This window comes from Copadichromis virginalis, linkage group LG12 (genome assembly GCF_057382275.1).
Source record: "Copadichromis virginalis isolate Kocher_CV1m ecotype Utaka linkage group LG12, C_Virginalis_male_GT1.1, whole genome shotgun sequence".
NCBI lineage: Eukaryota > Metazoa > Chordata > Actinopteri > Cichliformes > Cichlidae > Copadichromis > Copadichromis virginalis.
In genome coordinates this window covers 448,474-471,574 of record NC_140629.1, presented here as the reverse complement: position 1 = coordinate 471,574, position 23,101 = coordinate 448,474, and the positions used below count along the sequence as shown (strand labels likewise).

Sequence of the window (23,101 nt, the reverse complement as noted above, 5' to 3'; positions counted from 1 at the left end):
GGCGGAAGGCGTTCCCTCAGTGGCTCTCCTCTTCTGAGATTGTGTAAAAACAAAAGTCAATGTAGTGTAAGCAGCTTGAAAGAAAGTAACTGAACTTTTTTAAATTTCTGGGAGACGGTTGCTCACACGCGGGCGGCACAGTGGTTAGCACCGTTACCGCACAGGAAGAAGGTCTTGAGTTCAGCTCTACCGTCGCTCTGTGTGGAGTTTGCATGTTCTTCCTGATTTTGCGTGGGTTCTTTCCTAGTACTTCGGCTTCCTGCCACAGTCCAACGACCTGCAGTTAGTGGCAATAGGTAATCGAAGAGTGTAAATTGGCGATAGGTGCGAATGGTTTTCTGCTTCTATGTGTTAGCCCTGTAACAGACTGGTGACCTGTCGAGGGTGCACCCTGCTTCTCGCCCTAAGATAGCTGGGATAGGCTCGAGCTGCCCTGTGACACTGGAAAAGAAACACAGCAGAGAATGGATGGGTGGCTGATCTAACGTAAACATTTCCAGTCACTTTCAGTTCAAGCTGCTTAGCATGATCTCACATTTGCCAATTTCTCTATCTCTTCCCCCTCTGTTGTGTGTGTGTGAGATATTCTCACTTTTGCCATTTCTTCTGTCCCTTTCAACCGATCTGTGTGTGTGTGTGTGTGTGTGTGTGTGTGTGTGTGTGTGTGTGTGTGTTTGTCCCACATATTGCATACTCTGCTTTTGTCCTCAAATCAGGTAGGAAGTGTCTGTGTGGTTGAGCTGGTCTGGTCTGTCTAGACTTTCACTAGATAGATCAGGCTGCACCCACCTGTGAAACAGGTGGAGGGTCACCAGGACATGCAGAACTCGCTGACAGACTCCTGGCCACCTCTTGCCTCCTTAGTAGAAAGGGGCCACTCCCAGAGGCAGAGGGCTGTGAGGCACCGCCCACCGGGCCCTCTCCTTTGGGAAAACCCTCAACACTGGGCCGAACCTTGGAGTTCTGTATGTCCATTCAGGCACACTCCATGCTTGATCTGTGGGCAATTCCTCTCAGAAGTGGAGGTCACGGTGGAGGCGTTGGAGGGCGGAAGGCGTTCCCTCAGTGGCTCTCCTCTTCTGAGATTGTGTAAAAACATAAGTCAATGTAGTGTAAGCAGCTTGAAAAGAAAGTAATTGAACTTGTTGAGATGGTTGATCAAACTGAAATATTACTGTCATGGTCCAGTTACGCTACATGTATTTGTTTTTGTTTCTCTCACTTTCTTTCTTGCTTCCCTGCTCACAACGCGATGCCTGGGTGGACCTAATCATGGGCTCCCGGTTGCTGTCCTCACACCTGCAAGCAATTTCTCACCTGAGGTTCATCATCCTGTTTACCAGCCACTTCTGAAGGCAGTTGCTTGGAGCCCTTTGTCGCTGGACTACTGTGTAACATTCGTTAGTGCAATTCTAGCTTTGGAAATATTTTGATTTCTCTTTGTGCTTTGCTTGGCATTTAACATTTTGTCCTTGTATATAGATTTTCCGTGCCCCGCCTTGAGACCCTGTTCGTGAGTGTGGCAGTTGCAGTGAGCCTGTGGAGCCCCCCACCCTCCATGGACCTCTGGATTCGCTGGACCCCTTCTCCCCACTTGTATATAGTGCACTCTGTGTCATGTAAATAAAAAAAATGTTTATTGTGATTCGTAGTCTGCGCTTGAGTCCTGCTCAGCCTTGACAATTTTTAGTCACTTTCGGTTCAAGCTGCTTAGATTCCCATGATCTCACATTTGCCATTTGTGTGTGTGTGTGTTTGTTTGTCCCACATATTGCATACTCTGCTTTTGTCCTCAAATCGGGTAGGAAGTGTCTGTGTGGTTGAGCTGGTCTGGTCTGTCTAGACTTTCACTAGATAGATCAGGCTGCACCCACCTGTGAAACAGGTGGAGGGTCACCAGGACATGCAGAACTCTTGCCTCCTTAGTAGAAAGGGCCACTGCCAGAGGCGGAGGGCAGTGAGGCATCCAACCCCCATCTCATCAATAGGGGGGTATGATCTGAAATAACAATAGATTGATAATTGCAAGTTTCAATAAGTGGAAGAGGACATTTATCAGTGACAAATGAATTTATCCAATAGAACATTTTGTGGACAGGAATATAGTCGGAGCATGCCCTGGATGAGTATCCTTATTAGAGCTTCTTTCTAGGTTAGAGAGCACACAGCTTGTACCTCCAGCTAAAATGAGATTGTGTGTTGTCATATCCAGAATTCACGAGAATTAATAGACAATTAAGGTTTCATCATCCCATTTGGGGGCATAAATGTTGGCTTAAATCAGTTCATAAAGTTGTCCATAAAGTCCATAATGTTGGCCAACCACAGTAATACGGACCCATAATAAGGACCCATAGGATCAGATAAAATGGTTGATACAGGAAATGGGACGTTTTTACCCATAAGGATGGCCACCCCTCTGTCTTAGAGTTAAAGTTGGAATGGACTATTTGGCCAACCCAACCAGTCTTCAATCTATATCGGTCTGCTATACAAAGGTGAGTCCCCTGTGGAAAAGACATAGCAGATTTTTTCAGTTGTGTAAGCACCTTTTTGTGCTTAACAGGGTGATTCATAGACTTAATGATCCAACTTACAAAGTTGGCTGCATAACCCGTAAGCTTCGCCTGTATATTGACAGCAGCCATAGAGTTATCTAATCAAAGAGCAACAGTATGAACGTGTGTGTGTGATAGCCACTAACGTCTAATCACACTTATGTGAATTAACTTATATTTCAGCTATTTTACTTTAAATGTAAGTGATATTTTCTTTTGAAAATCCTCTAAATTAACTAGTTTTAACTATAGACCTGGTAACTAGTCTGGGATATTTGTAGCTGATGCTCCATTTTTGTACCAGTAGGTGGCAGTGTGAGACCATGGTTTGGCCTGTTGTTAGTAGTCAGAAGCATGCTCAGCACTGTTTTCTCATAATGTTACATGTACTCCCTGCCTTATCATTTCTTTCCTGCTTGCAGGCTAGTATTGTACCAGAAATAGAAAATAAAAGCAGTCACACCCGATATATTGCATAGATTAGTTATTAAGGTCAGAAACTGAAAGCACAGAAACATTGTTTAGCCTAGTAAATTCAACGTTCTGTAATGTTACTGATCGGCTCCACCTTTATAGTGTGTTGTTTTAGTTGTTTGTTTTCTGCCATAAAGTATTTACTTAAATTCAGTGCACATATCAAGATGGTAGTGATTACACCATTCTTTCGGAATCTTTCGAAATTCATGGATTATCTTTTTAGCATTCATTTTGAAGCGAGTTTCATAAGAAAATCGGCTTTGTCTATGACAGTGGAATATGTTCATTCTCTTTGTCTATCTGATAACAGAACACGTATTGAGAATATGTGAAATCCTATCTCGCTCTTGACGGAAGCAGTTGCATCTTTTCCCTCTCCCTTCCCTTATCTTTCCTGCTTGGCTTCTCATGTCCTTGTGTATTCTCGTGTAACTTTCTAACCCTCAGAGAGTCTCTCAGTCTTGTTCTCTAAGACCTAAAGAATTATGAATTTGATCAACTGGTCCCTTAACGAAATTGACACCCTATTTTTGATGAGAAGCCTGGGCTCGGGAGAGCCTGATTGTCCTGCAGAGCCCCTTGCTGCCGGATACTTGATGGTCGGTTGCGTCGTGTGTCTGGCGACACTCTCAATAGAGGACGTTGAACGAGATCTACCCATTCGGAACCATGATAACAGAGTTCTGGCTGATCGGAGCTGGCTTGAACCTGGCTTATCGAAAACAAAGAAAGCGGTCCCACAAGGCTGGCCGACGTGATTGACGATGGGCAATCTCTGAGTACTCACACTGCGTTTATTGAACGCAATATGGATAAGATCTTAGAGAAGCTCACGGCTCTGCAATGGGAAATTGACAGATCAAGTGACCAGTGATGGACATTAGACCAACTGTGAAATTGCATGCAGTTGTTCACATTAACCCAAACAATCATCTCCTTCACTCATTTGGCTCCTGAACAAGAAATTCTCTCTGATCATATCCTTCAAGGACACCTGCGTCGGATCAGGACTGTTGACTTTGCTTAACCAGGTAAAAGGACACTCTCTCTCAAGTTGAACAGGACACACACACGTACACTGACGCAGATGTACACTCTCCCCCCTCCAAACGCCTCCAATGGTTGCACCCACCCGATGCAGACGGCGATTGACCGGGCCAGCGTGGAATCATGCTGCTGTCTACACTGGCAACCTCTCACCCCATTTACTGTTGCTTGTCATGTGTTTTCATGGTGTTACAGTGTGAAGATTCATGTGCTTTTTGTGCTGAGGAATTTTTGTTTTCTGTTCTCATACTGATCCCCTACCAGGAGCTCAGTCTGAGTAGAGTTCTCTTTTTTCCTCCTCCACTCCCCTATTGTGTTGTACATTTCACTGTTTTTCTGTAAGCTCCCTGTTCTGACCTGTCTCCCCAATGTGATGTTTGTGTAATGTATGTATGGTCAGAAGGGGTCCAATTTTGCTGCAGGCAACTGCAAGTGACGAATAAAGCTTCATCATCATCATCATAATGTGAGCTATTTTTGGAAAAAGTAAATACACAGTTGTACTACTATAAAGTAACAAAAGACTGCATGAGCTTGAATTGGAATAAATAATGGAGCAACGACTAGCCACGTCTCCCTGGCTAGTAATTTCTTTCCTGGTTGCAGGAAAGTAATTTTGGAGTAATTTTTGACCAGGATATGTCCTTCAATGCACATATTAAACAAATATGTAGGACTGCTTTCTTCCATTTGTGCAATATCTCTGAAATGAGGAATATCCTGTCTCAACGTGACGCTAAAAACCTAGTTGTAACACATGATACTTTACCACTACAGAACGTAGAGGAAGTTAGGATCTTGGGTTTATGTTCTCTAGAAATCGACTAAGGAGCACGTGACACACAGCTAAAAGAACAGTTAACATTTATTTAAACAAAACCATAAATAGTCATTCAACAATTCACAATGAGAAAATTCCAATAGTCCATGTTTGTCAGCCTGTGTACTCAGTTCAGAGTTCTTTTCAGTCTTTTCTGTTCAGGTGTGTGAAGTGTGTGTGGATAGTGTTAATGTTAGTAGTACTACCCAGGCAGTGTATTGTTTTGAGATCTCATAAGCTTATCTGTCAGGAAGTAACACGTCTGTCACTTCTAAGTAGGCTGCAAACCTTCCTCCATCGCAGCTGGGATCCTGAATCCTGGCTCGCTGCAGGTGAATTTACTGGTCTCACTCGCACAATTTCACACTCCAACAAAAAGACCAACCTGCACAGGGCAGTGAACACATTTTGCATTAATATTATAAAACAACTTAATCAACACTAGTGACCATACACCTCTCATTTTCGTAAATGACAACTTAATGCAATCGATAATAACAGAATTAAAGAACCTTAAAACGGTTTCCATAGGCACTTATCACACAAAATTAACTCACATCTCCTCTTTTGTGAACAGCAGTAACAATAATCCAGCGCTTACTGAATTGTGAGAATGCACCTCATCGATGCACGAGAGAAGTACAAAACGTGGTCGCAGTACTATTTATTCAAAGACTGGTCATATTTATTTCACTTCAGTTCATTTTTATTTCAAACATGTACATTCACCATCATTACATAATATCATTCAATTCTTTTGTTTGAAAAGGAGTAGGCAGAAGTATACACTTATTTGCCCCTACCCCCTCAAATTTTACATCTCATTCATTTAATTTTCTTTTAGTCTTAAATTAAACAAACAAACAAATGAAACAACAGCAAAACAAACAAAAAAATGACAATATCATTTCTTTCATATAAATAAAGACAGAATATGTAAATTAGATTCACAAATAATGAAACAAACAAACCAAAACATCACTTCAATTACGGTCCTGGGTTTACCCCGTTTTCTTCATTCTTATATTTGTTTAAGATTTGTTTTTTATATTTTATTTTAAACTGGTTTATGTTAGGGGTGGGTGATATAAACGATAAACGATATAATTTTGGCCAACGATAGAGATTTTGACTATATCACTCTATCGCGATGGCGCATGTTGATGATGTCATCAAACTGCGCCTGTTTTGGTTGAAAGCATCGCAGCGGCTACAACCATTATCATCTGCAAATTATGCTGGGCGACAGTCATAGCAAAGAGATGAAGCACTTTTGAAATATGGGGAAAGCCAAAAACTGCGCTTCCTCCACTTCCGTAACATTGATTCATTAATGTTGAATTCTCTCGCAGCTGTTCTATTCTCATGTTGTTGCAGTATATTAATAACTAACCTCGTATTGTGGATGAATAATCTTAGTTGACTGAAGTTTGGCCCGTGTATAGCATCCTGCTATGCGATTGCATTTGTCCCTGACCACCAGAATCCCTCACGTTAAGTTTTAATGAGTGATAAAAAAAAAGTTGGCGTTCATCCTTCATCCTTCACTGTGCTAATGTTATGCTTAAATAGCTGTGTCGCTAGCAATCACGTAGCACAACATTATATACCAGGTAGTCCAACTTCAGTAACCCTACAAACGCCACTGCTGTTTAGTTTCCTGTTTTCATTTATGTTGGAAGTGGTAGCAGAGCTGTACGTTTGAATTAGTTTCAAAAATCTCTCAGTCAGAACATGGTATGTCATGTTTAGGTGTAAACTAGCGAGCTAACTTCCTGTTAACTTCTAACTCCGTTAAATGTAATAACTTCTGTTTTCATGGACGCATGGATGTTAAACTTAATTGTTACACCTGATAAAGCAGCAACGCTGATAATTTTATTAAAGATGAAAGAATTTAGACCGTTTTTAACTCTCAGTGTTCGTTTGACTTTGGGACCTGAAGCAGACGGAGTTTTGGACCCAGATTACTCCGCGAGGCTCCTCACTACGGCAGCTGTAATGCTCTGACAATCCATCAAGCAGTGCGGCTTAACAAAGTTGTACTAAAACATTTTTTAACAGATTTCTGCACGCCAAAATCGGTTCGAGGTCCGTAAGCACAACCAGAATTCATACATAAGGCACACTCTCGATTTTTGAGAAAATTAAAGGATTTTAAGTGCCTTATAGTGCGGAAAATACGTTATACAGAAGAAAAGAATATATCGCGATATATATCGTTACTGCACATGCTTCAAATTATATCGCGATATGAATTTTAGGCCATATCGCCCAGCCCTAGTTTATGTTGTTACTTTCTTTTATTTGTTCTGTTCTGACTGTTCCGTAATTTAACTCCCGCTATTGAGATAGACATACTTTGTCGTTCTAGGACTTTGTATTTTTAAATTCCATTTTCCTCTTAAGTTATACCCCCCTTCTCTTTCTATAAACAATTTACAGATGTCTTTTGGAAGCATTTTATTTCTTGCTTTATATATTATTTGCGTTGTTTCAAACTTCACCAAGTCTTGGAATTTCATGCATTTTGATAAAGAGTGCATTTGTATGTTCCCTGTACCCTGCATTATTTATTATTCTAATGGCCCTTTTCTGCATTATAGTTATTGTTTGTGTATTACTTCTGCATGTGTTTCCCCAGACCTCTACACAATAGCTCATATATGGTAGTAGTGAAGCACAGTATAATATGTGAAGTGCTTTCTGATCCAAGATTTGCTTTGTTTTCCCCAGAACGGCAATGCCTCCTTTCCAATTTCCCCCTAACAATGATGGTGGTCAATGATCACACCAAGAAATTTTATTTCATTTACTCTTTCTAAATATACATTGTCAACACATATTTCTACTTCGATATTTTTCTTATGGTTTCCAAATAACATAAATTTGCTTTTATCTAGATTTAATGATAATTTATTTATATCAAACCACTTCTTTAATATCTTTAATCCCTGTGTGATCACCTCCAAAACCTGTGGCAATTCCACACCTGAACAAAATATATTTGTGTCATCTGCAAATATTACAAACTTTAGAATCTTCGATACTTGGCAAATATAATTTTTATACATAATAAACCTTCTGCCCCCCAGGCAGGAGGCTCAGGAGCATTAAATGCAAAACCACCAGACAGAGAAACAGCTTCATTCCAGAAACTGTGAGACTTCTCAGTCAATAATGGACAAGAACTGTTATTGTAGCACCTAATCACTACTGACATCGTCACTTTATCAATGCTAGACATCATGCCATTTGCTGCTAAAGTATTTATACCTACATTTCTATATCTATACTCCATACTGGTACTCAGGTTGTTGCACTCTATTTATTTTATTTGTATTATTTTAATACTTGCATTTATAATACTCAGGTTGCTGCACTTAATTTATTTGAAATACTTATTACTTGTTATTCTGTTTTCTTTTTATTCTGTTTCTTCGTTACTCTGTTTCTTTCGCTCCGGGACCACGTGCACGTAATTTTCGTTACACCTCATGTAAACATGTGATGCGAATGACAATAAAGAATCCATGAATTCTTTTGGACCTAATACTGATCTTTGAGGTATGTCACAAGCAACATCCATCAATTTAGATTCCTACTCATTTATTTGTACATATTGTTGCATATTCACTACATAGCTTTTTATCAGTCCAAAACCACTCCCCTAAACCCATACTTTCCATTTTTTTTATTAGAATTTCATGACTGACAGTATCGAATAGGGCTGCCACAAACGTTTATTTTGATAGTCGACTAGTCACCGATTATTTTTGCGATTAGTCCACTAATCAGATCATGCAACACAGAGCTTACTGCACCAGCATGCATCTGCTCTAATATAACTATCATTAGCTTACAGCTTTAAGTGTATGTGCTAACTAAAAAATAAAGACAAGATGATAGTTTATTAAATTTTAATTAAATTTGCAGATTGTTTCGGTGAAGTTTAATAAACTCAGCCGTCTGCTCCTTGCTATCTAAAATATAACAGGACACCAGAGTAAATTCTCAAGCATCTCACACTTCTGATGATCAGCTGTCTGCTTGACGTTTATTCAGCTGTGTAAAAACTATAACTTTAATCTCAGCCAAACCAATTTACTCAGGAACAAATAAAATACTGAAAAAAGCCAAACAATAACATTTTTAAGTTATCTAAGTGACTTGGATATCATGTTTAACCTGAGTAGCGAAAGACGGCGGTGGGTTTGAAAATGGTTTGCCAGGAGTCCGGTGTTCTCACCGGCTCTAGCGAGCTAGTGGGTAACAGACGTCTCCGAAAATGTCGGGGCGCTTTTGAAAATATGTGGTGTCTTGATAAACTGAGCACATATTTGAAGTTTACACAGCTACATTCTCTCCTGAAATATGTTAAACATTTATTTTGTGACCCAGAAAGAATAATAAGAGTAATATTAAAACTAACTAGCTGCTGCCATTTTTGGAATCTTCTGTTTCAGTCCGTTATTACACTCTTAAATCCTACTACTTATTCCTGTGTCTTTTGGGATCTTACAAAGCTTCAAACGACGCGTCGACTATTAAATTAGTCTTCGACGATTTTGATAATCGATGTAATCGTGACTAGTCGACTAATCGTGGCAGCCCTGGTATTGAACAGTTTTTTTAATTTAAAAAAACTCCAAGTGTGTACTTCTTATTATGTAGGCAATTCACATTTGTCCACAAAACTGTCAAATCTTTTTATAAATTTTTATAAACTTTTTATAAATAGTCACTGGTCTATAATTTGCAAAGTGATGCTTTTTACCTGTTTTGTAAATTGGAATAACTTGAACAACTTTCATTTTTTCAGGAAAAAAACCTTTTTGAAAAGACAAGTTGAAAACGTATTTTAACGGTTTTCCAATACCATAAATAATCAGCAACTCTCTTACTGTTACAACATCAATGTCATTCCAATCTGTACTGGTTTTGTTCTTAAGTCCTCTAACGATGTCATATATTTCATTCTCTTCCACTGCTCTTAGAAACACTGAGCTTCTATTCCTTTCAATATTTTCACCAGTGTTCCTTTCTATTCCATCGGCCTTTATTTCCTCTGCCAGTTTTGGCCCCATATTTACGAAGAATTCATTAAAACCATTTGCTTTCTCTTTCATTTTGTTAATGCTTTTTGTCCCTTCTATAAAATACCCAGGGTAATCATTGTTCCTTGATTCATTTTTGATTGTACTGTTTATGACATTCCATATACCTTTTGTGTTTTCTTTATTGTGTTCTAACCTTTTAATAAAATATTATATATATATATAAGATATAGGGTGTTCTTTTTTTCCTGGCATTTTGCAGTCCTTTAGTCATCCATGGTCTTCCTGCATAGTTGTGTTTCCTGTTGATTTCAATCACCTGGCAGTTTTTTACCAAGTAATGTGTTACTAATGTGTGTTTAATGTGTTCTTAAAAATGCTTCATAAGGTTTATTAACTTCTTCGTGTTCATAAACATGAACATGAAGAAGTTTCTTGCTTTAAAAGTTAATTTTTAAGACAGTTAAATGTCTTCTCTGTTCGAATTCTTTTGTAAATAATCTTGTGTTCATTTCTGTTAATTTTATAATGGCAATTATAAGATGCAAAGACTGGTAAATGGTCACTTATATCATTGATTATCATTGATTGATTATCATCTCCTTACAGGAAATAAAACTTACTTCCTAGCTTTCAGAAAAAAACATCTCCGATTGGCTTAGAGTATCAAAGATAATACAGCACTTAAAAAACACATAGAATTTACACTACACTTAACTAACGATTAGCTTGCTATGCTAACGTAGTGAGTCAACTCACCGGAAATGAACAGGGATCATAAAAGAGGTACATCGGCATCAACCAAAAATGTCCGCATTTCCCAACAAGCGGAAGAGTAAAATCCTTTTTTTTTTACAAGAAATAGGGAAAAATTCCTGGTGAGTTGCTCCGACCAGCATTTGTAGCCTTAACGTTGTTCTCCTTCGCGATAACGATTCAAGTTCACAAGCACTACACAATCTCAGAGTGCCACCTACTGACATTCTTTGGGAACTGCAGTTAATTTCATGATGCAATTTTAGGTGGGTTACATAGTTCATGCATTTATTACTTCTAGGCTGGACGACTGTAATTCATTATTATCAGGATGTCCTAAAACTCCCTGACAAGCCTTCAGTTAATCCAAAATGCTGCAGCAAGAGTACTGGCAGGGACTAGAAAGAGAGAGCAAATTTCTCCGATATTGGCTTCCCTCCATTGACTCCCTGTTAAATCCAGAATTGAATTCAAAATCCTGCTTTTTGCATACAAGGTCTTAAATAATAAGGCCCCATCTTATCTTAATGACCTTATAGTACCGAATCACCCCATTAGAACACTTCCCTCTCGCATTGCAAGCTTACTTTTTGTTCCTAGAGTATTTAAAAGTAGAATGGGAGGGAGAGTTCTTCAGTTTTCAGGCCCCTCTTCCATGGAACCAGCTTCCAGTTTGGATTTGGGAGACAGACACTATCTCTATTTTAAGATTAGTCTTAAAACTTTCCTTTCTGAAGCATATAGTTAGAGCTGGATCAGGTGACCCTGAATCCTCCCTTAGTTATGCTGCAATAGGTGTAGGCTGCTAAGGGATTCCCATGATGCACTGAGTGTTTCTTCTTCAGATTCACATGGACCAAATTCAAATTCAAATTTTTATTTGTCACGTACACAGTCATACACAGTACGATATGTAGTGAAATGCTTTGACAACTGCTCGTGACCTAAAGAAAACAAAAAAGGAAAAGGCTATGAATAAGATAGGAAATAAATATGAAAAATTAAAAAGGGTAAATTTAACTAGGAAGGAATAAAATATAAATTAAGGTTAAAAATGAAATAACTGTACAACACACTGGGAAAGAATAAGATAAAATATATAAATTAAATTGAAAATAAAATAACTGTACAACAAAATACACAATATAGAACTATATAAGAATGTATGAACAAAATACACAAGAAGTATAAATAAATATATACACAATAACAGCAGCAGTGATTTAAGTGATGAAGTGAAAACAATGTCCAGAATGTCCAGTGTGTGTGTAAGAACTATATGTGTGGGTCAGTACTGTGTGGTGGTGTGATTGAGAGACCGTATCGCCTGCGGGAAGAAGCTCCTCCTCAGTCTCTCTGTGTTGGTCTTCAGGGAGCGGAATCGCTTTCCTGACCTCAACAGAGAGAACAGTCTGTTGTTGGGATGGCTGAGGTCCTTCACGATCTTCCTGGCCTTGGTCCAGCACCGCCTGCTGTAGATTGAGTGAAGGTCAGGGAGCTTGGAGCGGATGGTGCGCTCAGCTGACCGCACAACCCTCTGTAGAGCTCGTCTGTCCTGCATGGTGCTGTTCCCGAACCAGGTTAAGATGTTTCCCGTCAGGATGCTCTCTATGGTGCACGAGTAAAAGTTCCTGAGCACCTTGGAGGGCAGTTGGAAGTCTCTCAAGCGTCTGAGGTGGTAGAGACGCTGACGGGCCTTTTTCACCACGGAGTTGATGTGACAGGACCATGACAGGTCCTGCGTGATGTGAACTCCGAGGTATTTGAAGCTGTCCACTCTCTCCACTGGGCACTCGTTGATGACGGGGGTCTGGTAGTTCCTCTCCTGCTTAGTGCTGAAGTCCACTATCAGCTCCTTTGTCTTACTGACGTTTAGAAGGAGGTTGTTCCTCTGGCACCAGTTCTCCAGATTCCTAATCTCCTTCAGGTAGGCCGTCTCGTTGTTATCAGAGATCAGGCCCACCACGACGGTGTCGTCAGCAAACTTGATGATGGTGGTGGAGCTGGTAGTGGCCACGCAGTCATATGTGTACAGAGAGTACAGCAGGGGGCTCAGAACACACCCCTGGGGGGCTCCAGTGCTGAGAGTGGTGGAGGCTGAGACATGTCCGCCCATCCTTACTGCCTGTGGTCTGCCAGTTAGGAAGTTGGAGATCCACTGACACATAGATGAGCTGAGTCCCAGATGCTCCAGCTTGGTGGTGAGTGTGGAGGGAATTATGGTGTTAAATGCAGAGCTGTAGTCTATGAAGAGCATTTTAACATAATTCCCCCTTCTAGTGTCCAAGTGAGTGAGTGATGTGTGGAGGAGATGAGAGATGGCATCGTCTGTGGAACGATTTGGACGGTAAGCGAACTGTAGTGGGTCCAGTGTGTCTGGTAGTGAAGAAATGATGAAGTCTCTGACCAGGCGTTCAAAGCACTTCATCACTACTGAGGTGAGGGCTACAGGGCGATAGTCACCAGATTGGACACCAGGGATCAGACATCAGTTATAACAGCATCTGTCACCAGATTGAAGAGGGTCTCAAAGAACAGTTTAATGATGCCGAAATTGTGATGTCTGTCATGATATAAAACCTGGTAATTTCAAAGACGTGCTAATGAACAATGATGAAATGACTGTAGAGGACAGTAGAAAGTAGAGCTCAAAGTGTCATGGTCTGGAGTCTGGTGACTCCATGTTCATGTTTTGTGTTTATTAATATTTAGAGTTTTCAGGTTTGTTGTTGTTTTTTCCAGTGTTTAGGTGTTCTCTGTGCTTCCTTTGTGTTTCTTGTGTTCATCTCATTTTACTTTGACGGTCCCGTGTCTCATGTCAGCGTGTCTAGTTTTGTTTTCCCTTGAATGTTATGTCTTATTACTCCCAGCGGTGCTCCTAGCCCTGGGTTTCTCTCTATCAGTGTCGCGTCGTCCCCTCACCACTCCTATGTGTATGCGTTTTTCCTTCCGAGTTCCCTAGCTCTGTTAGCATTTAGTTTCGAGTTTTGGTTTGTTTTTTGCAAGTGTTTTTTCATGGTGTTTTGCAAGTGCAATAAAGCAGCCTCCTTTGGTTAACACTTTGAGTTCGAGTCCTGCATTTGGGTCTACATCCTGCCTGCCACACAGCCGTATCATGACAGAACAATGTGACCAAACAATGGACCCAAAAGTGGCTGGATCATCCTGAGGAGAAGTATTGCTTGGTTTCCGGTCTCCCCTGGCTACTGAGTTCCCTTCATCCGCTTATACAGGATTTTCTCCTTAACACTTTGCATCTTCACTCACCAACTGCAACCAATCACCTGCCACCTCCGCCGGAGGATTTGCTGCCTGGCCTGCCGGAGGACTTGCTGCATGAACTGCTGGACGTAATGTTACCATTAGCAACTTTGACATAGAGGCATGTGGCTCAAGTCACTTCCATTAATATTTATGTGGCGGGGTGTGGTCAGTGGTGCAGCTGCGGCAAGGTGGACACACCTGAGTAGCATCAGTGATCATCTGTATTAAAAGGCTGTATTGGGTCTTGAGTGTTGTTGTTAGTAGTGTGTATGTTCGGCTGCAAGCTGAAAGGCTGCAGCCGTGTCTCTAAAAACACCAGCCACCAGCCAGGTGATAGTACCTGATACCTGGTACTTTTTTAGTACCTACTCCGTCAGGGTTCCAAGAGATTTGAGGTGATGCCCAACAGTGTGAGCATTCATCCATCCACCTATCATCCAGTAGAGTTAGAAGTCTCGCCTGTATGGGCAGTTAGCTGCCAGTGTCCATCCCAATTATCAGACTCAAGCACCCACCAACCATCTGGGACCAGCACCATTCTTTAGCAGCACAAAAACCCATCATAACATCATTCCAGTATTTTTTTTTTTAAATTTATTTATTTGATTAGCATTCAAATCTCTCAATGAATACAGAATAAAGATCTACCACAAAGTAAGAATGCACGAGATGAGGCTAATCAAAAAGGTACTGGCTGAAGCACATGCTTATTATGCCAAGCCTTTTAACAAAAGATCATTTAGCATGCAGCTCATGTAGATAGAGCTCGAAGCAAAAGAGTAAAACAAAACAAACAAACAAAAGAACAAAACAAAACAAGTATAAACCTCATTCCTCCCTTGCATACCAGCCATCATACATAACTGCACAAAAGAGAATGTAAAACTCCTTCTATTCCAGCCCCACCAGTTAAACTCACAGAAAGATTGCAAGTGTCATGGATGCACCAGATATCCGTCGTGGGGATGTGGGGACTTTTGAGAATTTTGTGCTGCAGATTTGTGCTCTTGTTGGTATACTGAAGACCCTTGGTCTGGATGGTTAAGTGAAACTGATTTGCGGTTCTCACGTGTCATGACTCCTTAGTAAGCTGCCAGCTGAAATGAGGTTTGAGTTTTGGAGACACATGTGACTGGTTGAAGCTGAAAACATGGAAACATTTAGATACTTGGTAAGTTTATAGCAAAAGGACAGAGAGAGGACCATCCAGAAATCAGCACCTGAAAGAGTCAAAGCCAGTAACACGCACAGCCACTATACTCCATGGCACAGAGAATCTGCTGGCAAAGCAGTCTATTGAGCTACTGAACTGCAAATCGTCTGCTCAGAGCAAGAAAGGCCCACTGAAAGCCTACTGTCCATACTGCAATACAGAGGACTAACATTCAAATCCTTTGATAAGGTTCAAATCATAGACTGGGTTAAGACAAACCAACATTGCTGGTGATGTGAAAGATCACATCTAGCAGTACAGTGCAACCTGAAGAAAGTGTGCACCATACATCAAGTCAAACATCTCGGGATCCTACAGGAGGTCAATATCAAGAGTGTGAAGGAAGGTACTTTCCTGGTGAGCTCTGCCACCGAAGTCCTCCAACTAGACAAACCTTCAGACCTCTCCTGTGTTCTGCTTAAAGTGATCAAAGTCCTACTGAAACATGGAGACATGACACTGGACACTTATGCTGTCTTGCATGATGGCTCTGACTGCACCATGCTACGTTCATCTTCAGCTTAGCAGCTAGGATTAACAGGCACTCCTGAGGACCTTTCCATGAGAACTAGCAAATATTTCATGCCTTCACTACTTAGCGTTTTGATTTAGCTCAACATTCATATCCAGCTACTTTCCTCAAGCAATCTACAGACTTCTCGAGTATTTACGCCTACAAACCTTCAGCCAAGTTTCGCAGCTGCACCTTATAAACCCTGCAGAACCTGTGCACTTTGAATCACTAGGGGGGACAGCTGCAAGGGTTGGACACTGCAAGACACAGCAAAGACTCTTGAGTCACAGCTGGAGCTGCAACTGTGCCTCCTGCAGCCCCCTATCTGTTGAGCTTCAGAGGCGTGTTGAAAAACAGTGGCAAGTTGACATTCTACCATAAAAAAGTGAAAAGGAGGTAACAATGTCCAAGGAGGATCAAAAAGCCCTTTAGATACTGTACCGGTATGCCAAACCCTTGTTGAGGAGAAAGGATATGCCATTTTTCCAAGCAACCCAAGAGGCAATATTGCCAAACTATAAGAGTATAGAGAAACATCTAAGCAATGGGTGCTGCAAACAATGCAGAAATTGAAAAACTGGTAAGCTGTGGTGTTGTAGCCAAACTGCAACCGGATGTTACCTCCCAAGAGCAAAGAGAGATGGTAAATACTTCATCACATGGTCCAGCGCAATGGCAAAAATAGAATGGTCTTGAACTGCTCCTTTCATTACAAGGAACTTAATTTGAACAAGACTCTATTGCCTGTCTTGAGTCCTTCCCCGGTTGGAGTGCGCTTCAAGGAGCACAGCATCAGTGATGTAGGGGCATGTTTCACCAGGTGTGCCTACTCTCCAAAGACAAACAATTCTTGAGGTTTCTTTGGTGCATAAACAGAGATGAGCCCCCATCCATACATGGATAGCAGGTCCTTCCATTTGGGAGTACCTGTAGACCATGTTGTGCATCTTTTGCTTTTCAACCTGCTATCAACATGTCGTCCTACACAGCAAACCCACAGAGGATCTAAGGTTTTTAATCCATCAGACAGTGATTCTATGTAGACAATTATCTGAAAAACTGTTTCATCAGTTAAAACTGGGGTGAAGCGCACCAAAGCGTTGGATTTAGTTGTGATCATGTGATCTGTGTGTTTTGAAAGGCATTCTTTTCTATAAGCTTCTGCCGCTTCATAAAGTTTCCTACGGAGCCCCGCAGGGGACATGGGAGAAAAAAAAATTAAGACGGACTTTTGCGAGATCTCGCAAAACAAACTCGGGATCTCGCAAAACTTTTAGCCGCATTCTTCCCGTTAGCTCGAAGCTAACGGGAGGTCAAGACCTACTACAGCCGGGTGGAACACCGCTTTCCTGGCACATCGTGCCTCGACCTCCCGGTTGGCTTCGAGCCGGCGTCTGAAGAATGCGGCTAAAAGTTTTGCGAGATCTCGCCGGAGTTTGTTTTGCGAGATCTCGCAAAAGTTTTGCGAGATCTCGCAAAAGTCCGTCTTAATTTTTTTTTCTCCCTCCGTAGTTTCCGACTTGTGATTTCCATAAGGGAAATTTGGATGCAATCCAACAATAAAAACAAGGCAGACATTAAAAACTGAAGAAAAGAATTTATTGTACACAAAGCTGACAGTTTCAAAACAAAAGATATCCAGTTTAAGTCCAGGTTATCTATTCCTATCAGTAAAACACATAAAACAACTAAAAAGTTCAAGGTCAAATTTATTTATATAGCACATTTCCATTGATTACTGTGGATATATTTCTTGGAGCCTCTCGACAATGGTGAAGCCCAAACTTAAGAAGAACGATGCGAGCGATGTAGGCCTCGAAGCCTCTTCAGACTCTGGTCTGGTGCGCCCCCCCGCCTGCACTGGAAAAGGATGAATGCGAGCCGTCGAATAAAGCGCTACTAACCGCTATAACTAGCTTACGTTCAGAGATAAATTCCATCAAGTCTGAATTGTGCGCTACACGGGACACTCGCATATTAGAGATTTCTACCACCATAAGAGGCGAGATATCATCCTTGAACCAGAGCATCCAGGCCTCAATTTCGGACATAAAAAGCGATGTGGCCAGGCATGATAACACTTTAACTGAACTGCAGGCCTGTGCCTCAAACCACTCTGACACCATTGGCACTCTCGAGGCCACTGTGGAGCGTTTGTCTACAGAGTTAAAGAAGTTAGATGAGAAATGTGAAGATCTTGAGGCACGCTCCAGGAGGAATAATGTAAGAATCGTGGGAATACCAGAGGGCACAGAGGGAGTTTGTTTCGCAACTTTTGGCAGAGGCGCTATCTCTCGAGGAGAAGCTACTTATCGATCGAGCACATAGAGTGAATCGCCAACGTCCCAAACAAAGTGATCCTCCTCGGCCCATCATCTTGAGATTGCTCTACTACAGGGGTTGGCAACCCTGGGCACACGTGCCACAGCTGGCACGCGAAGGGTTAAATAATGGCACGACCATAGCTGGACTGGCCAGCGGGCATTTATTTGCCCGGTGGGCCGATGTGATATTTCATTTTTATGGGCCGATGATTTTTTTTTTTTTTGTAATGGTATAAACAATGAAAGGTGGTGGATTGGCCAGATGCTGGTCGTTGTGTAAAAATAACTCAGGATATACAGGAGGAGGAGAGACCCAAGGCGGTGAACTGAACTTCAGGTAAGAAGTTATGAACTGCAGTCTATCTGGGTCAGATATAAACCAAGTTTAGATGTTGTTTATTTTCGTTGTGCTGACTTTTTACAGTCAGTTACAATCAATAGCGGTTTTTGATACGGGCGACACAGGCGGTTGCCTGGGGCGGCATCGTGGTGGGGGGCGGCATCACAGGCATCGGCAAAAAAAAAAAAAAAAGAAAAAATGCTCGTACTCATGCTGCCCCGACGCCAGCCAGCGCATATTGGGAATGGTACAGGCACCGATCGGTTTTCTATCGCCCATTTGCTGGGAGTAAGGGCGCCCTCCGTTTGCGACGTGCGCCTGCTGCTTGCGGTGCAGAGAGGAGAGGGCGGGGCGGCGGGGGATTTTCTGACCGGCTGGAGCAGCATCTAATAACCATCTCGCAAAGTAAAACAAAATAAAAACAAACCAACAAACACAAAAACATCAGACATCATGATACAGATTTGTAATTTGCACCGATGTTTTTTCGAAATTCTATACACAAAAAGTGAGCGCGAGAGCCCTCGGTGCGCCTGCTCGCTGCTGAAGTCAAAGTAAATTTTGTCATCTCCGCTACATACAGTCCAGTATATAGAGAGACGAGACGGCGAGGCTCCAGTTACAGCAGTGCAAGTAAACAAACAATAAATATAAGAAGAGTAAGAAAATAAATATACACTTTAGGACTCGGGGTAAAGGGAGCAATAACAATTTAAAATTTACAGTTTGATGATTTAAAGTCTCACACACACCCATCGAAAGGGGAGGGGCCGGCTGCTTCCAAATAGAGCACATTTCATTTATAATGTTGTAAATCCAAGCCCATTATGTGTTCATGATTTGAATCCTGGGTTGTGTGAAATCTCAGAAATGCACCCTAGACAAAGTGAATCTGTGAACTAAGGTGTAGGTGTGTTAGGTTATGTTGTGGTGATCCTTGGGTTGGGGGATGGGTGTTCATACTGGAGTGCAAAATTAAAACCAATGGAAGATGGACAAGAAAAGTTCAAAGCTATCAGGTCCTCAGTTTAGAAAAAAGAGAAAACAAGAGGAGGAGAAACGAGCAAAAGATACAGGTAAGCAGATGTCTGATTGGACAATGGCAGGTCATCCTGAAACAATCAGAATCAGAATACTTTATTAATCCCTAAGGAAATTATGTGAGTTACAGTTGCTCCAAGAAGAAATGGTAAAAATAGCAACAGTAACAGACTAAACTCCAAACAATACATTATGTTACAGATTTTAATATTAATTAGTCATTGTCAATTGTTGATTTGTCCTGTTCTCATTGTATGACGAATTATGATGGCTGTTTGGTAGCCATTTGCATACTATGCATACTCTCTCTCTCTTCATATGTGTGTGTGTGTGTGTGTGTACAACAGTTTTATGTTAATGTACAATCCTTAATATGTTTTGTGTGTGGCAGAGGGAGTGTTCGAACACGCCAGAGGGAGTGTTTGCCCAGGGCGCCAAACTGGCTAGGACCGCCACTGGTTACAATAACTTGTACTGCGTGCTAGCTAGCATGACGGAGTTTCTATACATTGGGTGGGTGCTATGATGTTACTGATAGTGCACTATTAGACGGAATCGTCCCGTATTCAGAGAAAATATTGCGCGTTTCGTATTGAGCTGAAAAGAAACACAGTTTGTCCCGAACTTCAGCTAGAATGAAAAAGAGACAAAGCTGGAGTTATTCTGTCTTTGCTGCACAGCTCTTTCTTCTTCTCTCATTCTCTCCCCTCCCTCTCCTGTTGCTACTTCAATCATGAAACTGATCAATGATCAGCTGATCGGCTTTTCTCTCTCGTTTGTTTATCGCCCACTTTGCGCCTGAAAGAGGAAACCAGCGGATGTCGCGCTAAACAACAGCAGCACGTTTAAGCTTGATCAGCTGTTGTTAGAATTTATTTAATATTACGGTAATTTCTAGTATCAGCTGATGTTTGCTGGAGCCACAGCTGTAAAAGCTGCTGGTCATGATGTCGGTTTGGTTATCTGAGGAGAGGGAAACATGAAGATGAAACCAGGAGATGTCCTTATTGAATCATCAGAGCTGAACAGGTGATGGAGAAACAGGTTTACCTTTTAGGTGACATGAATGAGTTGAAGGGGAGTTATGAACTGTTTCTGAGAGACAAATAACCCCAGGATCCTTTTCTAAGTAGCTGACAGCTGGTAACTGTGCAGGGGCAGGCCTAGCAATGTTTTGCCAGGGGGGCCAGGTAGGGCATTAACAGGGAAAGGGGGGCACAAAGAAATACTTTTCTTTCTTATTCTCATTTAAAATGTCTCGCTTTTAACAAATAATTATCTGAATCTTACAACAAACGTTTTCATCTGATGTAAAAAGTATAGAAATCATACATATACCAACAAGACTGTACATCACTGTCACAACAGCGTTTGTTTTCATTCAAAGGCTTTATGGCTTTAATACCTGGGGGGCCGGTCTCTTGTCAAAATGCCCGTGCCGATTTTTTGTTCCAGTCCAGCCCTGGGCACGACACGCAGTGAGTTTATCTGAGAAGGTGCATTAAAAAATAAATGGCCGGGCCATCACTACCTGGCAAGTTTAACTGTCTTCAGAACATTGCAGAGGCCTTATTGACTCTGGCTCTCCAGATCTGTGTGAGAAGATTTTCTCTCACATGACTGTCCTCAGGTAGCCGTCTGAACGCTGGACACTCGGAGACCTGTATCTCTGAGTGGGAGACCAGAGATCACATTAAAATGTGTATCTCTGTATTAACAGACATGCCATATTGGCCCAGTTTATTTTTCTATTCATTGTTGTGAGGAGACAGTCAATAGCATTTGCATTTTCTGTTGTACAGTTCATTTGCTGATATGGAGTTCTTGTTATGGATCAAATGTCTTTTTTTTTTTGTTTCAAAATATCTGATAACTATTCACTGATAGCTGCCAACATCTGCGAACAAATGTAATTCTATAAAGTTGTTCTATATAGTGTTTAACTGTTAATATAGAGCGTTATTAAATTTATTGCTAATGCAATCATATGGAAGATTGACTTCTGAGGAAATTTTAGATGGCACTCATCAACCAAAAGGTTGCCTACCCCTGCTCTACTACCACGTTCGCAGAGAACAGGAACCTGACGTATAAGGGGCTTAAAATAAACATCTTCCCAGATTTCCCTCCCTCTGTTGTCAAGCGCAGAGCCACATTTGCAAATGTGAGAGGAATGCTACATGGGATGCCCGGCGTCGGGCACGGACTGGTATACTCTGCAAAGCTGTTAGTGACCCATGGTGATGTGAGGAAAACTTTTACCGATCCCAAAGAGGCCCTCGACTACGCAGAGAAGCACCTTTCCCATCCACCTTAAAATGTATTAAAAGCACAGATATATCTATATCTATAACATTGACACAGGACTGTGTTTTTTCTTTTCTATTTATATCCCACTTAAATGTGAATACGGAGCGTTTATTACTATTGACGAGCTGTCAGTTAGAAGGTAAGAGTTACTAGGTTAACAGAGGTTAGCAGTAACAGTACGGGGAAGTATATTGTGTTGTTCTTTATTTGATTTTACTTTACTTTTTGATTGTTATTTTACCTGTTGTGAGTGCTTCCCGTAGTTCTCTTTTCTCACGCCGCTGCTTGTTTACCCTTGTATATGCGGCCAGAGTTCACACCCATGTTTACTGATTTAAATCTGTTTTTAAATCTGTTTCTGCTGTCTCCCCTGCCCATTCAAAAGTCTACATATGATGGCAATGTGGTAATACATAGCACCATACGTATTCTTAAGCAGATTAAACTACACTTTAATTTGAAGTCTCTATCCCCCATTGCACCCATTGTAGGGAATCCATGTTTTAAACTGTCTATTCTAGACAATACATTTAGACTTTGGAAACAGGTAGGACTTTGCACAATCAGTAATCTATACTGGGAGGGTGTCTTTGCCTCTTTCAAGCAGCTACAAGAGATATACAAGCTATCAGGGAGAGACTTTTTAAGATACCTGCAGATAAAGGACTAATAATATTTCCTGACATAGTCTCTTATTTATCCAGGTAAAAATCTCATTTCCAAGAGAGAATTGGCATCATGGCAACATTAGGTTGCAACATGTACAGGGCTTCGAGAGTCTCAACATTTCCGGTCTCGAAAAGTGTCTCCAACTTTCACCTTGTAGTGAGAAATTTATCTCTGGCACCTATCAGAATCTAATGTCAATAAGCCCTGTGACCTCATCCTTTATCAAATCTAAATGGGAAGAAGAATAAGGGATCACAATCACAGACATTCAATGGGAAGAAGGTTTACAAAATATCCATAAATGCTCCTATAATGCAAGACACTGCTTGATTCAGTTTAAAACTTTACATCGTCTACACTTTTCAAGAGAAAGGTTAAATAAAATATACCCTGAGGTCTCTCCTATCTGTAAGAAATGCTCCCTAGCTGAAGATACGTTAAGCCACAGTTTTGTTTTTTGTCCCAAGGTAAAAAAAATATTGGGCCGACATCTTTGATTTAATCTCTCAAATTCTTCATGTGCAGTTGAACCCTGATCCACTAATAACTATTCTGGGCGTATTTGATGATACTGTGGGAATAGTCCTTGCAAAGTGGTGTTTTATATCCTATTGTATTGTTATTGCAAAGAAACTACAACAAGTTATAACAAGCAGTTATAGTTTCTTGTCTTCTCATTAGGACAAGCTAGCTGGACAGCTGGGACCGGGG

At 41.1% G+C, this 23,101-nt stretch overlaps 2 long non-coding RNA genes across 2 annotated transcripts; one reads left to right on the top strand and one right to left on the bottom strand.

The window, feature by feature from the left end:
* The first annotated feature begins 612 nt into the window (after positions 1-612).
* Positions 613-1,645, top strand: LOC146696158 (uncharacterized). The gene is made up of 2 exons (XR_014923171.1): positions 613-1,400; positions 1,483-1,645. It is a non-coding gene; the product is annotated as an uncharacterized LOC146696158 (long non-coding RNA).
* Positions 1,223-11,055, bottom strand: LOC146696157 (uncharacterized). Its single transcript, XR_014923175.1, has 3 exons — positions 10,719-11,055; positions 5,191-5,287; positions 1,223-1,999 (listed from the first exon to the last, which is right to left on the bottom strand). It is a non-coding gene; the product is annotated as an uncharacterized LOC146696157 (long non-coding RNA).
* Positions 11,056-23,101: the final 12,046 nt, after the last annotated feature.